Consider the following 15,540-nt stretch of genomic DNA (forward strand, 5'->3'; position numbering starts at 1 on the left):
TCCGTAGATGAGTCACTATACAGGTCACTCTGCTGAGCAAAGAGTTTTCAGTCAGGCTGGTCACCGACCAGCAGGCAAGGCTGGCATGAGGATGATGGAGGAAGCAGAGTTGGTCCATAGACTTAGTGCAGAAGTCCCCTGGGGGGGAAGTGGGCTTCAACAAGAGCCAGCCTATATTCTGGAAAGACCCTTAGGGAAGAAAATATGCACAAATCCAAAACACCTATTGTGGCCTTTTATTGTACGTGTATATACGTGTATGTGTGTGAGTATACATAACCATCTTTATTTTACTAAAATAATAGATTATCTCCCATGGTAGCACTGTGAAAGATTCATCCATTTTCTCAAAAGCAGAAATGTTAAAGTCAGTAAAGATAACAATGGATGTATGTGTCAGTTCTTCCCATTTTACTGTAATGAATCACTGAATGAGTAGAGTGGAGCAATGGAAGGAGCCCTTGAATTAGAGAACTTGGACCTCTCTACCTTAAGGCTTCTCTGAGCCTCCATTTCATGCTTTGTAAAGTGAGAATTATAATATCTGACCCACCTTCCTGTATTAGTGAAGATTCTTGATTGGGAGAGACAGAAAATCCAATGAGCTTAATCAAAAGCATGTGTGAATTGATTCACATGAGTGGAAAGTTCAAGCATTTAAATCATAACTGGATCCAGGTACCCAAATAATATCAGGGCTTGGTACCCCTCACTCAAAATGAATTAGTCTTCATTTTCCTTGTTGGAGCCAACAACTCCAGGTGTGGTTCCACACCATTCTAAGTACAGTCAAAAGAGGTTTTCTCTTCTCTACATTTTCCACATGAATTTCAGGACTTTCACTGGATTGCATCAGTCCCTATGCTTATTCCTGAGCCAATCAATGTGGCAAAGAAAATGAAATGCAGAGTGTACTGGATAGGCCAGTACACATTTTATGGAGCAATTAGGCATTAAGCTGGAGTCTATGCAAACATGATGTTTACATTCTGGAGGGTAGCAGATAAAGTAGTAGATTTGATTCTCTGATAGGAATAAACTGTTCTTATTGAAACAACTTCCTAGGAAAATGTCCAGATCTATGGATTTTGTTTGAAGCTGGAGCCATGCACCTGGAGAGAGGAAGACAAAATACTTGTTTACTGCCTGATGCCAGAATACGATGGTATATTTTGTATATATTTTCTCTCTGTCTTGCAGGCTTGCCTTTATAGAAGAATTGGAACTGGTGATACCTGTTTCAAAGAAAACAATAGTGTGAAGAGTGAGTAGTTCTCTTATTATTGTTTGGTTCTAGAATATGGACTGCTCTCTGATGCCAAGATGAACTTTATTAAACTATCCTTCCTTCCTCCAAATCATTTAGGCAAACATCAACTGACTTCACTATTAAATCAGATGCCAAGTATATGGCTTAAATTTCTCTTCCTGTCCCATACACACACACACACACACACACACACACACACACACACACACACACCAGAGCAATATAGGAACTACCACGGTACAGACCACATAAGGTGTGTTCCTGGCTGCTAGTAACAAAATACAGACTCAAGATGGCTTAAAAAATAAAAAAGTAAAGAAAAGCTAAAAAAAAAAATTATTAGCACTCAGAATAAGAAGTCTTAAAGTAGGACAGATCCATAGTTGGTTAATTAACTAAAAAATGTCACCACAATCTGGATTCTAACCTCTTCAGTTGGCTTTTTCATTTATTTCTTTTTATCAGCCTTTCCAAAATTCCTCCACAAGGCTTCTACTCACATTCATTGGTGAGAAGCCTGTCATACACCCTTACTTAAATCAATCCATTGCAAAGCAGATGGGACCACTCTGATTGACTTAGACTAAACATGAGTCCTTTCCTGGGGCTAGGGATGGTACCCACATCCTGTGAAGCACATAGTCACATAGAATAGAGTGTATATCTGAACAAAATTAAAGTCTTGTTTTAAAGGAGAAAGGAAGGAGGAATGGTTATTGTAAAGTCAATCAATGTTATTTGCTATAAGGCAAAGCTATGCAAATCTTAGTGATATTGCCACCAAGATGAAAGCTTGTACGGTGCCTAAGTTCCAAAATATCATATGCTCCATAACTGGAGAAAAAGCAGGTACCTAACCTTGGCTAAGCTCCCCGAAAGTTATTGATAAATTGGAGAAATATTAGAAATACCTGTGACTCTGGATATAAAACCCAAGGCATTATTATACCATATGCAGACTGTTTCTTCAATTTGCATAATTATATACTCCTCAAAAACTAAGCATTGCTACCTATTTAAAAAACTACAAAGCAGTATTAAACAGTATTGCTAATTTGTTTTTTTACTTTACATGGGATCTTCACAAAGACATGCACAACTCTATAGATACCGAGGCTTAATAAAACCTTCTACCTGTCTGAAGAGAAATCAACAGGAAAAGAAAAGCTAAAACCAAAATTTTTAGCTAAAGAATTTGATTTGATATGTGAAAATTACCAGTAAGAGACCATTCTATTAAACTCACTCTAAAATTCACTGTTATATGTGCTAACATCATTCCAGTGTAGGTGATTGCTTTGTGCAGCCAAAAAAGATAACATTTCCTTAGAATGTCCCCCATTCTGTTTGAGTCACCTATGAGCTATGAGTGTTCTTACATTTGAATATTTATAGGAAGTGATTAAAGAGATGCAGACAAACTTTCTTGCCCCCAAATCTATTAGTGATCTACCTAAAACATCCACACAAATCCCTGACTGGGGCTTTGAAGGTCTCAGCTATAATAAAATATGTTACTTGGCCAAGGTGTACTATTTTTAGACACTTCAGTTTGAGTTCATCTGTTAGCCCCAGTGATGACTGATACACAGGATACAGATGTGTATTCACATCCAGAGAAGTCCTCCTGGAGCTATATTAGAAACCATTTATACAAGCATAACTCAGAAATACTACGGGTTCAGTTCTAGACCACCAAAATGAAGCAAATTGAATGAGTGCTTTGGTTTCCTGGTGCATATAAAAGTTATGTTTACACAAAGCTATAGTCTATTAAAAGTGCAACAGCATTATGTCAGAAAAAACAATGTGCATTCCTTAACTTAAAATACTTTATTACTAAAAAGTGCCTAGCCATCATTGAGCTTTCAAAGAGTCTTAATCTTTTTGCTGGTGTAAGGTCTTGCCTTGGTGTTGGTGGCTGCTGATAGATCAGGGTGGTGGTTGTTGAAAGTTGGAGTGGTTGTGACAATTTTTTTTAAATAAGACAACAATGAGATTTGCCTCTTTAAGTCACTCTTCTTTTCACAGTTTCTCTGTAGCTTGTGTTTCTGTTTGATAGCATTTTACCCACAGTAGAACTTCTTTCAAATTTGGAGTCAATCCTCTCAAATCCTGCCACTGCTTATCAATGGAGTTTATGTAAATATTCTAAATCACTTGTTGTCATTTCAACAATCTTCACAGCATCTTCACCAGGAATAGATTCCATCTTAAGAAACCACTTTCTTTGCTGATCCATAAAAAGCAACTACTCATTCATTTGTGTTTTATCATGAGATTGCAACAATTCAGTCCCATCTTCAGGCTGTACTTCTCATTCTAGTTCTCTTGTTATTTCCACCACATCTGCAGTTACTTCTTCCACTAAAGTCCTCAATCCCTCAAAGTCATCCATGAGGATTGGAATCAACGTTTTAAAAAATCGTGTTTGTGTTGTTATTTTGACCTCTTCTCATGTATCATGAATATTCTTAATGGCATCTAGAATGATGAATCCATGTCAGAGGTTTCCATTTACTTTGCCTAGATTAATCAGAGGAATCACTATCTATGGCAGCTACAGGCTTGTGAAATATATTCTTAAATAACAAGACTTGAAAGTAAAAATTACTTGGACTGTAGAATGGATATTGCATTAGCAGGCATGCAAACAACATTAATTTCATACATCTCCATCAGAACTCCTGGGTGCACTGTCAATGAACAGTAATATTTTGGTAAAAATATTTTTTTCTGAGTAGCAGGTCTCAACAGTGGGTTTAAAATATTCAGTAAACCATGTTGTAAACAGATGTTCTGTCATCCAGGCCTTGTGGTTCCATTTATAGAGCACAGGCAAAGTAGATTTAGCATAATTCTTAAGAGGTTTAGGATTTTCAGAAGGGTAAGTGAGCATTGGCTTCAACTTAAAATTACCAGCTGTATTAGTCTCTAAAATGGAGAGTCAGCCTATCTCTTGAAGCTGTAAAACCAGTCATTGACTTCTCCTCTCTAGCTACCAAAGTTCTAAATGACATCTTCTTCCAGCGGAAGCCTATTCTGTGTACATTGAAAATCTGTTTTTTAGTGCAGCCATATGCATTAATTATCTTAGTTAGATCATCTAGGTAACTTGGTGCAGCTTCTATATCAGCACTTGCTGCTTCACCTTGACTTTTATGTTATGGAGATAGCTTCTTTCCTCAAACCTCAAGAACAACCGCTGCTAACTTCAAACTTCTGCAGCTTCCTCACCAGCCGCAGCCTTCACAGAATTGAGAGTTAGGGCCTTGCTCTGGATTAGACTATGACTTAAGGGAACGTTGTGGCTGATTTGATCTTCTATCCAGACTACTAAAACCTTCTCCATATCATCAATAAGGCTATTGATGATACCTTCTTGTGTATTATGATACCTTCTTATCATTTATGTATTCACTGGAGTGGCACTTTTAATTTCTTTCAAGAGCTTTTTATTTGCATTTACAACTTGGCTAACTGGTCAAAGGTACCTACCTTTCTACCTGTCTCAGCTTTTGACATGCCTTCCTCACTGAGCTTAATCAGTTTTAGCTTTCAATTTAAAATGAGAGAAATGTGACTCTTCCTTTTACTTGAACACTTAGAGGCCACTGTGGGGTGGGTTATTAGTTGGCCTAATTTCAATATTGTACCTCAGGGAACAGAAAGGCCTGAAAGGAGGAAGAGAAATGAAGGAACAGCCAGTCAGTGGAGCAGTTAGAACATATACAACATTTATTGATTGTTTGACATCTTATAGTGGCATGGTTTGGGGCACCCCAAAATAACTACAATGCTAACAACAAGGATTATTGATCACATATCACCATAACAAATACACTAATAATGAAACAGTGTAAAATATTTCTAGAATTACTGAAATGTGACACATACACATGAAATGAGCCAATGTTGTTGGAAAAATGGTGCCAACAGACTTGCTCATAAACCCTGGGTTGTCACAAAACTTTAATTTGTAAAAAACACATTAGCAAAACACAAAAAATGAAATGAAGTAAAATTAGGTATGCCTATATAAATGTATTTATATGTATCTATATATAAAATAGGCATAAAGATACGGATAAACACAATACATATATGTACAACGTTAGGTAAGTGAATTCTTTTTAATACAAGTTATTCTATAACCTGCTTTTTAAACTCATCAATACATTACAGACATCTTTCCATGGCAGTATATATGTATTGGTGTACACATCACTTTTTTTTTTTTTACCATAGATTAACATTATATCTCAGGAATGAATGCTAATCTATTTATTCAATTCCCTACTCCATGATATCTGTCTTTGCAAGTTTCTATTGTTGCTGTTTTAAATTACACCAAACATTCATGTGCACAGGGATCTATCTCCACACATATGGTTATCTTTTTAGTCAAGTTCCTAGAAGGATGATCCCTGGGTTAGTGAAGTCAACCAGCTATGTTAAAGGGAGAGTCATAAAGGGCTAGACTCCTGATGTTGGACATGGGTTATCAGATCATGGGCCCTTTGGGGTTTCTAGGTACGCCTGTGAAGCCTTCAGCTCCTAGAGAAGGGAGATGTGAAAAGACAGGAGGAAGAAAATGGGACAAAGTGCATGAACTTTTAACTTTTTTAATGCCACATTTTTATCCTTTGCCATCATGGAACAATAAGAGAAGTATTATTATTACAGGCAATTATACTTATTTTTATGTTTACTTGAGTAATTTCTGTCAGTCCCTAGATTGACAATCCCTAGAGTCCTCTAGACTATAAAGTCCCCATGAGTAGAAGTCAGGTCTGGTTTTCTGTTGTTGTTCACTAATGTGTACTGAATGCCTGGCATATTTATTATTGTATATATGTGTTTTTGGGGGTGAGAGAGTGAATTAATTACATAGAAAATATTTCATGATGGAAGGGATTTGGAAGTTCCTAATGAGTGAAGTGTTGGGACTATATTTTCTTCCTAATCTTCTACCCAATGCCCAATATGACTTTTGTCTATTATACTCTCTAACCCATAATAATGGAAATAGAATGCAGTACAACTCCAGATGTATCCACTACCTTAGGACAAAAGATAACTCTGTGTCAGGAAGTAGTATATAAAAGCAGATTGTTATAAATGCACCATCCCTGTCAGTCAAGATTTATCTTTAATGTAATTCACTCAACCATTGACCTTAGGGTCAACCTATTTTTATGACCAGCATTTGATTTATTTTTCCCTTATACTTCCTTTTCTAAAACAAGGTAAGGTTCTTTGAGATTATGAAAATCAAGGAAAAAATGGACTTAGAGATGTGACTTTATACTAAATTCTAGCTATGGCAAAATAGTGGGGTTCTATAATGTGCCAATTTGACTTACTCCAAAACACACTGGAAAGATGTCATTTTTTTTCTTTCCATAAATGATTCTTATGTGCCTTTTCTCTTTCCAAAAATGTTTCCTATCACATCATTCAGGGTTTTATCTAAGTTTCTTGAATTCTTGTCATCCTTCCCAGATCAGTGAGGTAGTTTTCATGCTTCCTATGTCTCTTAACATCTGTCTGCTATTCTGTGCTCAGCCAAAGAACAAGCTAAACAGAGACACCCTATACTCATCACCAAACAGAGACACCCTACACTCATCACCAAACAATGACTCTATTGGCTCCTGGGCTGCGAGTAGTATTGACCCTAGAAATCCTCAGCTACCCCCAAGGAAGAAGAGAAATTGCTGTTTGACTTTTCAAAGTGGAGTCTGTAAACAAAAAGCATTAGCATTCTCTGGTAGCTTCTTAAAATGCAGAATCCCAGGCCCCACCTCAGACATAGTATAATATACATTTACATTTACATTTACATACATAATATACATTTCTCAAGACCCTTGGGTATTTGGTTATGTACCTTTTAGATCTAAAGGACAATCTCTTGGAGCTATTCTCCCTGATATCTTCCTGTTTCCAAAATATCTCCCTGCTTTAACCAACAAAATGAAGCACATATAAAGCACAGAATAACTAAAAGTGTGTTATTTCAATAGCTCACATCATTATCATATTAGGCAAAAAAATCTTTCATACCAATTTAAGGACCATTTTGTTCTATTTAAAAGTAACTACTTAGTCCTAGAGACTTTTCATTATCTTCAAAGCAATTCCCCCCACCCATCCTCTCATCTGTTCAAAAACGGTAGCCTTACAATAAGTTCAAATCATAGTTAAAAATGAGTAGTAAGATAAAGTGATCTTTGGTACTCCCAGTTCCTCCTTCTGAGCTATATCCTCTGATCTCTTAAGAATCCCAGTACTCTCACTCTCACTCTCTTACCTCAAGCAAAATCTATTCTTGGTACAGCACACAATGCCAGCCACTTATTTTATATGCTTTCACGGATTTGTTCTAATAATTTTTAGTCATATGTCTCATGATGAAAGAAAGTCTGAGTCTCCCATTAAAGGAATATTACACATGAGGAAGGGTGAAGAGATAAGAAATATTGAACTCTATATTAGAGTTCGCAAGTAAGTTTCATATGAGCAATTGAGAGCTTCCTGGAGCTCTGTGTTAAAACGGATTCTGAAGCTTCATCTGGATTCACTGAAGGGTGGGGGATGCATTATGCTGAATCAGTGATGCCTTCTCTGAGTATGGAAAAAAGATGGAACCATACATCAGCCATATAATGTTTCATAGTAACATTTACTAAATCTTTACCTGCCATACATTGTCAAGCTACTTGTATGCTGTCTCAGTTACCTATTGCTAAATAACAAATCACCCCAAAATTTATTGACTTAAATATTATGCATATTTATTATCACATAGTTTTTGAGTATCAGGACTCTTTTAGTAGGTTTCCTGGATTCCTTTTCTCAGAGTTTCCCATAAGGGCACAATCAAGGTATCAGCTGAGGCTACCATCTTATTCAAAGGTTCATCTGGGGACAGATTCACTTTCAAGATCATTCATGTGGTTATTGGTAGTACTGAGTTCCTTGATGGCTGCCACACTCAGGATCTCAGTTTCTCACTGGTCATTGTCTACAGACAATGCTCACTTCCTTGCCAGATTGCTCTCACTATAGGGAAAGCATGCAATAAGAGTGAGAATATTAGCAAAAGAGAAGTGACAATATTTTGTAACCTAGTTATAGAAATGCTATCCCACCACCTTTGCTTATTGTACTTATTAGATATATAAGTCTCTATATCCACTCAAGAGGAAGGTGTGAATACTAGCAAGTGGGAATCACTGGGAGCCCTTTTACAAGCAGCCTGTCATTCATGCCTTATCCCATTTCATCTCCACCTGACCTCTCAAGATATGTACTATTATAATCCCATGTTTACAAGTGAGGAAGCAGGCATAGAGAGGCAATCATTTATTCAAGATGATATAGCTCATAAGGGACAGAGCTGGGATTTTGATCCAGGTTCACTTGACATTAAAGCTGATGTGATTGTTGCAACACCTTTTGCCATCTCTAGAATTACTCTACAGAATGATCTTCAAAATGCTTTTACCATGAACCCCTATTAGCAAAAATTAAGATCCCTTAGGATACGTATTTATAAAGTACATCTTAATGTGTAATTAAATATGAGGTAAGCTTACTTGTAATGTGATTGTGAAGAGTTCTTTTATCCAAACCACAATGAATTGTCTTACCCTCCCCTGGGGTCACTCCCACATTAGAGACTACCAAGCTAATACCTTTTTGGCTGTGGCATTCTATGATCTATGACTCCCTAGTAGACAGTTAAGTGGGCTGGTTGGAGATACATTTGGAAGCTTCTGCTATCCAACCACTTAAAAAGGGAAAAACTGGCTGTCAGTTGCCTTACCCTGTGCTAAGTATTAGGAGAAATGTTGAATGAGTAAGAGATTTAATAATTCCTTCCTCTTACTTGGTTTCATCAAGTCACATAGGGAAGGATAGTGTAGAACTGGAGCAGCCTTCTCCCAGCTCAAAGCTGTGGGGCTTCACTGTGGGAGAAGAAAAAAAAAATGCCTTTAAATCTCCCTCCTGAGAGGCTTGAGGGGTGGAAAAAAGTGCATGTAGTTTCCAACTGAAGCTCTCTGCTTTATAAGGAACTATTTATTATTGTCTAAAAAATTATGTGTGTTTATTTGAAATAGATAGTTCATCCACATGGTAAAAACATGTTTAATGCATTGTGGATATCTAGTGATAATTAAGTTTTCCCCACAGCCTACCTTCAACCTCTCTGCTCTCCTCTCCTAAAATAACCAGTTTGTATAGGTTTATCCTTCCAGGGAGGGTCTGTATCCATTCAAATATACACATGGATGCCCACCTTTTTTTGTATCCCAAATGGTTTACACCTTGTTCTATGCCTTCGTGTTTTTTTACTTATTTTTTCTTGGTGATGGTGTTACATCAGTACACAAAACCTTTCTTATCCTTCTTAATGGCCACATAATATTCTGTAGCATGAACACACCAAAATGTATGTAACCAATCCTCCATATATGGATACTTAGTTTGATTCCAGTCATTGGCTCCTATAAACAGTGCTGCAATAGATATATCCTTTAGAGAAATATTTGGGTAAACATTTGGCTTTCACTCTTAGTGTCCCATAGCTTTTTACTGATCACTTAAGAACTATATTGTCATTATTTGGTCCAGATTGGGGTATAGCTAAATAACGGGGACATAGAACCACCTCTGTATCTTCTTAATAATGCTCTGAATAGTTCTCCCCTTGCTTCCATACTTAGTATCTTAGTTGAATAAGCCCCACAATGCTACAATGTGACTTCCCTGGAAGACTAAAGAAACTAAGGCTCCATCTTCTATCTGTGAACTTCCCACTGCAGTCCTGGGAAACAAGTGTAAGAACTCTGCCATGGACTAGATAGCAGGGGTTTACCATGGTGATATGTGTGGCCTTGAACAGTGGCAGCATAGTGTAGTGGGGGAGCTTCAGCTTTCAGGTCAGTGAACAGTGTGGGCAGTTCCCCAAATCAAGATAGTCACCAGAAAGTAGGGGACTGTATGCTGGCTAGGCACAAACCACGGTGGTCAATCTAGGGGGTGCTCAAGCAGACCCTTCATCAGTGACCCTTTGTCTTTATCCCTTATATAGCTCTGAATTCCCCTGCCTTTCAGGTCCTCTTTCCACAGTAAGACTAGATGATCTCTAAGATACCATCCATCTCAAGCTTTCCCCAACTTTGAGATTTTCCATCACATGTCGGGGAGGGCGGTGTCAGACTCAGACATCTGCCTTTACTTTCTTTGATCCCCATCGTGTCAGATCACTCAGAACTCACCAGATGTGGAAATCTGGCCCTTCCTCTTGCCTTCCTGGCCAACTGCATGTGGAAATTATTCAGTTGCCCAACTGAAATGCCTTCTGAACACATTTTTGCTCTATTTTCAAATCCGTACTCTGGCCAGGGTGGCAGACATACACACACACACACACACACACACACACACACACACACACACTGAAATCGCAGCCTCTGGGTTCTGACTGGCAAGATTTTTGACATGTACACAAACTGTTATAAGCATATGAATGACTAGGCTGATTGCATTGTTCCCTTCTACAAAGGTCACAAGGGGAAATCCTCAACAACAAAACAGCAGAGGCTTCATTTGAGTTCCTATTTGATTATGTAGTCTGTATGAGACACGGAAAATTATGAAGAAGAGCACAGGACCTGAAGTCAGTCTAACTGGTTTAGAACCCCATTTCCAGCACTCAGTAGCTCTGTCACCATGACACAGTCTTGACCTTTCTGAACATCAGTTACCTGATCTACAAACAACAACAACAACAACAAAACAGTATCCATACCTACAAAAGGGCTATTATGAAGATCTAATGAGGTCCATGGAAAGTACTTAGACTAGTGCCTGGCACATAGTAAAAACAAAGTACTAATTGGCTATTCTTGTAGCTATCCCTATAAGATTGTTTCTCCCCATTTCATAAGTGTGCAAACACAGATGCAGGGAGGTAAAAAACTTGCCCAACACCAAAAGTAACAGAACTGGGAATTAAACGCAGGTCCATCTGTCTCATTTTTTGGGTGCCTCCTAGGTTCCAATGCACCGGGAATAGAGAAACAAGTGAACAAGGCACCATCGTGGCCCTCATGGAGCTGGCAGTCTAATGAGATGCCGTGGAGCTCCTTGACATACCTCCCACCCACTGCCTTTCTGAGGCTGCCCCTGGGCACCTAGTTAAAATGCCCTCTGAATACGTTTGACAGTAACTGTGATAGCTAGAATTTATTGGGTGCTCATTTAATCTCCTCTGCGGTCTTGTAAGGCAGCTATTATGATTATCATTTTATAGATCAGAAATCTGAGGTTTGCAGAAGGTAGAATGACTTGTTAAGGTCATGTAGCTAAAATATGCTAGAGCTGGTATTTGAACCTAGGCTGCATGCTAGCCCAGTTCATTACATTATTTCCAAGGAGGCAAGGCTACCTGTGACTGGGATAGGAGCCTGAACAAGAAGCTGTGTCACTGCTGTAGCCCATATGTAATCACATAAATTTTTTTGTTCCCTGGGCTCCTGCAGTTGCTCTCCAAGGGTAAGAAGTACTAGAAGAGACATTTAGCCATGAAAACAAAGAAATCAAGCACTATTTAATTAAAAATCAGGCAGTGGGACTTAAACTGACTAACTCTTCTCTCCTAAGCCCCAATTACTTGCATTTTCAAGGATCCCTGTGTCAAGGGGCAAGCTCCCATTGAATCAGCCAGTGGCAGATATTGGCCCCCTTCAGCCTGTGGAAATAGGGCTTGACTTGGCTCAGTGCAGACAGCCGTGGTCCCAGAAGACATGTGCAGGGACCGAGCTGGGAGTCTAGCTCATAAACACAGCCACGGCCTGCTGACTTTTGCAGTGCCTGCATATCACAGACAGGGCTGTGTTCATAGGAGTTGAACAAACTTAGTTCTGACTCCCTGATTCGGAAGATTCATCTGAATCTCCACAGGCACCTGGTGGGTCTAGGGAACCAGTGATGCTGGTAATAAGTAAAATGACGCCAATATGATTTCCCCCCATTTGTTGCCTTTACTCATGGCTCACAGTTACCAGTCAGCAAGGGAAAGTCTGCACAATGCTAAGGCATTGTGAGATGGTTGTTGAGGAGTAAAGTCAAGGCAGAGAAGAGAGGCTCCCTGCAGGAAACAAAGAGGCCTTGCCCTTCACTAACAAAGCCGAACACAGCTAGAGCCTGAGCTCAGGTCCCTGTTACTCACAAAAGAGAACGCCCAGCCAAAACAGAGACCAGATCAGTAATTGTGTTCCCAAACTGAAATTAAGAAATCTAAAGCAGTAAGCCCCATCTGGATCAACTCCCCAGCTGTCTTTCAGTGTGGACAGATCACCATAGGAAAATATAAGTGACCACCCAGGACTGTGCAAAGAGGCCGAGAACAATTGATAGAGCCATCTATCAATTGATGTCATCAAAAGATGACAGGACGTCATCTTTTTCCAAGGGCTTACAGATAGGCTGTCACATTTGAGCCTTGAAGCACAGGGCAGGGATGATATTGGGTATTTTAACTCACTTTATATGTCTATAAACTGAGTATCCAGGCAGGTGATGAGATCTGCCTAAAGCCATGCAGCAATTTGATGGAAGAAACAGAACCAAAGCTCCAAATCTCTCTGCTCCCAGTGTGCATTTAGATTTCACTGGCATCTCCAGGGAAACATGAGAATGTGAGCAGGTGCTCCACAAAGGCAGCACAGCCTGGGAAGCCCTCAGTCCCTATTTGCCTTCATTATGTTGCTGAGACTTCTGCTTACTCTTCCCACAGAGCCAAACGGAAGACCAATGTCATCTACTGTGTATGTCCACCTCTTAGGTTACACTGGCAAAGCTCCTAAGGAATCCCAGTGGAAGAAAACACTCTCTTGAATGAAAGCCCCTGAAAAAGTCTGCTGTACCTTCCTACTTGTAAAGTACTACATAGAGTGTAATGGAATAAGCAGAAGAGAAAAAGCTACCTCTGCCCAATGTGTGCTTGCTGGAACAGAGCAGATGTTTCCAGCAACCAGAACTTGCCACTACACTACTGCAGAATAAACCATAATAGGGTGGTTAAGAGTCAGACAGCATGGGATTCAAGGCCAAGATTTGCCACTATCTAGCTATGTGACTCTGGAAGAAGATTAATTGTTCTGCCTGTAATTCTTCCGCTATAGGATGGAGCTACTATGTACCTAACAAATGGCACATGAATTATTTAGCTGAATAAATGGGCCATCTCAGTAGTAGGTTTCTAGAGCTGGAAATGCATCCAGAAATCACCTCATCCAGAATTTCCCAAACCTCATTGCACACAACCTCATATGAGGTCCTATCTATAAATGCATATGCCTAGACCCCAGACATTCCCATCCCATGGAGCTTGCTTTTATGCTCTCAAACTCAGAGACCTCCCCACTCCTTTGATAGGCAGTTACAAAGACTCTCTAGGGCAAAAGTGAGGTACTTCCATTTACAACATCTATAATTATTTTTCAAAATTTCTGAGGATAGAAACCAGGCTTCTATTATTTTCAAAACTGCATGGTTGATTCTTAAGTAGTCAGATTAGTATTGGTCCTTCAAATGATCTCGGGGGGCCTGTGACCCAAGCCCTGGGAGTCCAAGAAACTTAAAGTTCCCAGAACCATAGAACTCATTAGCAAATCATACTAATAATAATCAATAACAAATATCAGCTTTTCTGATTTTCAGTCTAATGACCTTACCAAATAAATTAAACTAAATTAAGGAAATAACAAATGCTGTTTTGTTGCCTCAAGAGTGGGCTGTGTGTCCTGGTCTATGATATGTTAGCAACTGTTTAGAGGTATCATCAGATTTCTCCCTAAGGACTTAGAGTATACATCTCAGAAACCTAAACCAAGGGAGATGTGCGATCAGTCTGAGTGTTGAAGCATTGCTGCCCTGCTCCAGAGAAGGCTGACTTTTTAGGACACAAGGCCAGAGCACAGGCATCGCAGCTCCCTCCCACAGAGACCACTTCTAAATGTCTTCCTGGGTGATGACAGGCATCATGCCTCAGATGGAAACGACCAAATCAAAAGAGCAAACCAGGCACCCGAACCAATAAGGGATGGCACGTGTTACATTTCTAACTCGTGGTTAGTTTTAAGAAGTCCTCCTTTTCCTGAGAGGTGACCAGGTGTCAAGAAATGTGCTGAGTATTGAGATAACTTTAGCAGTCCTACAAGCATAATACTCTTGTTTATCCTTTAGTCTCATTTATCAATGCTTTTTATTTATCATCATTGTAAGGATGAGGAAATATAAGCATAAGGAGTGGGGATCACAGACCTAAGATGAGCATGAAGGCACATAAAAAAGAAAAATGGAACATTCCTATTTTTACTTAAAGTAAGCAAATTGTTTATTAAAAGCATTTTTAATAAATGCCATAAATATTAATGACCTTTCCTTTAAATAACAGAATATTTATTGCCCTCAATATTTCTTTATGCTTCAATTCCCTCAGTTGTAAAATAAGGATTCATAATGTGCCTGCTTCCTAAGATTATAAAGATTGAATGATTTAATGCATGAAAAGTACTTAGCACAATGAGTACATCATAATTGTTCAATGAATGTTAGATATTATAATTGCTCCTAGACTGCGGTTTTGTCTCCTATTAAGTAGTAAAATTTACTCAAATCTAAGGATGAAGACTATAGTGAATGGTTCATTTGAGTGCATATATATATATATATAATTTATACAATATGGCTACCATTTAGGGCTTTAGACACTGAATCAGTTTTTTTATTGCTATGTAACAAATTATCAGAAATTTAGGTAACAGCAGCATTCATTTATCATGTTATAGTTTCTGTAGGTCAGAAGTCCAGGCAAGGCATGACTGGGTTCTCTCCTCAGGGTCTTACAAGGCTGAAATCAAGGTACTCATTGGGCTCTATTCCTTATGGAGCTACTTCCAAGCTCATTCAGGTTTTTGGCAAATTCAATTTTTTGCAGTTGTAGCACTGCAGACTCCATTTCTTTGCTAGTTGTCAGATCTGGCACTATTTTCAGATTCTAGAAATTATCTACATTCTCGGCCATGTGGCCCCATCTATCCATCCATCTTCAAAGCCAGAAATGGAAAATTTCTTTCCCATCAAGGCCCTCCCACACTTCAAATCTCCCTTGCCAGTCCCCTTGAAGAGCTCACCTGATTAATCAGACTCACCCAGAATGATCTACCTTAAAGTCAGTGGCTTTGGTACCT

At 38.9% G+C, this 15,540-nt stretch overlaps 1 protein-coding gene and 1 long non-coding RNA gene across 12 annotated transcripts in view; one reads left to right on the forward strand and one right to left on the reverse strand.

Annotated features, from left to right (window-relative positions):
- Window positions 1–15,540, forward strand: part of ATP10B (ATPase phospholipid transporting 10B (putative)) — a 304,309-nt gene that overhangs the window by 121,147 nt on the left and 167,622 nt on the right. For all 10 annotated transcript variants that reach the window (XR_013378278.1, XR_013378277.1, XM_077895646.1 and 7 more), the window contains one exon: window positions 1,201–1,264. The gene's annotated coding sequence lies outside the window, so the exon portion shown is untranslated. The remainder of the gene's footprint in view (window positions 1–1,200; window positions 1,265–15,540) is intronic.
- Window positions 221–12,958, reverse strand: LOC144312709 (uncharacterized). 2 transcript variants are annotated; one of them, XR_013378283.1, is made up of 4 exons: window positions 12,831–12,958; window positions 9,168–9,246; window positions 4,769–4,944; window positions 221–1,112 (listed from the first exon to the last, which is right to left on the reverse strand). It is a non-coding gene; the product is annotated as an uncharacterized LOC144312709 (long non-coding RNA). The 2 variants fall into 2 exon arrangements; XR_013378282.1 differs by having other exon boundaries at window positions 221–1,235.

The sequence above is a fragment of the Canis aureus genome, chromosome 4 (genome assembly GCF_053574225.1).
Source record: "Canis aureus isolate CA01 chromosome 4, VMU_Caureus_v.1.0, whole genome shotgun sequence".
Lineage (NCBI taxonomy): Eukaryota > Metazoa > Chordata > Mammalia > Carnivora > Canidae > Canis > Canis aureus.